We start from the raw sequence: 442 nt of genomic DNA on the forward strand, positions 1-442 counted from the left end.
CTCCAAGATTTCTGACAAATTTTTTTTAGGTCAATGATCGATTAACCTATTTCAATTCTTTGGAAGCATTCGATTTTTTATATCTTTTTCACTTCCAAAAATAATACATTCACTTTTATCTTCATTGAGCTTGAGCTTTTTTGTTAATATCCAAGCCTTAATGTCATTCATTATTTCATGTATCTTTCTTTTCGCTTCATCAACTGATTCTATTGGGAAATAGAATTGTGTATCACCAGCGTATATTTTAAACTTAACTCTGTGAGTTTCAAGTATATTTGCCAGTTCAATCGTGTAAATTTCAAACAGGAGGGGACCTAGTACACTGCCTTGAGGCACCCCTTTGGTTAGTTTTCTTGTCTCAGATTCAACATTTGATATTACTACTTTAACTTTGCGGTTTTCAAGATAACTCACAAACCATTCATATGCTCGTTCTACG

This window comes from Palaemon carinicauda, chromosome 9 (assembly GCF_036898095.1).
Source record: "Palaemon carinicauda isolate YSFRI2023 chromosome 9, ASM3689809v2, whole genome shotgun sequence".
NCBI classification, from domain to species: Eukaryota; Metazoa; Arthropoda; class Malacostraca; order Decapoda; family Palaemonidae; genus Palaemon; species Palaemon carinicauda.